This window comes from Silene latifolia, chromosome 6 (assembly GCF_048544455.1).
Source record: "Silene latifolia isolate original U9 population chromosome 6, ASM4854445v1, whole genome shotgun sequence".
Classification (NCBI taxonomy): domain Eukaryota; kingdom Viridiplantae; phylum Streptophyta; class Magnoliopsida; order Caryophyllales; family Caryophyllaceae; genus Silene; species Silene latifolia.
Window position 1 is genome coordinate 130006296 of NC_133531.1, and position 728 is coordinate 130007023.

The following is a 728-nucleotide window of genomic DNA, read 5'->3' on the forward strand; positions in this document are numbered from 1 at the left end:
AATGTGAAATCTATCCCTCCTAAGTGTCGTCTTGGGTTTGCTTGGGTTTTAAAAGGGGCTTTGGATGAAGTGGGTGGCTCTCCTGGTGACCTCTCCTGTTGGATTTGCTTGGGTTTTAAAAGGGGCTTTGGATTCGTTTGATTGTTTTGCCCCTTTGTATACTTAAGACCTTTTCCCCGCGGAGTAATCTTGAGTGTAGGACCGCTGTCAGACGTCAGCGCCAAGAGGAGAGTATTGTCACTGCTATTCTTGCTTGGGGTGCCTGGTGGCAGTTTGCAACTCTTACGGGGGACTTTGGATGAAGTTCCCCCTTCCTTTCTTGTGGAGGAGGATCTTGATTTGAGTGAGCTTAACCTTCGGCAGTGTCGGAGGAAGATATGTCATGGTCATTATACTGTTGTTGTGCGGGTGCTTTCTTCATCAGGTATTGCCCCTTACTCTGATGCCACTCTTGTGGCTTTGCGAGAGAAGCACCATGTCGCCCCGCCTCCTTCATTGCCTCCTTTGCCTGTGGATCATCATCCTCTTATTGCCTCTTCGACAGTGGTTTTGGATATGATTCGGAGTTTCCCACGTGGCACTTCTTGTAGGAGGGATGGGTTTCGTGCCCAGCACCTTATGGACTGTTTGAGTGGCTCTATTGTGGCTATCTCTGATGATTTGATTTCTTCTATTACTAGGGTGGTTAATCTTTTTCTTGAGGGCCGGTGTCCTCTAGCTCTTGGTGA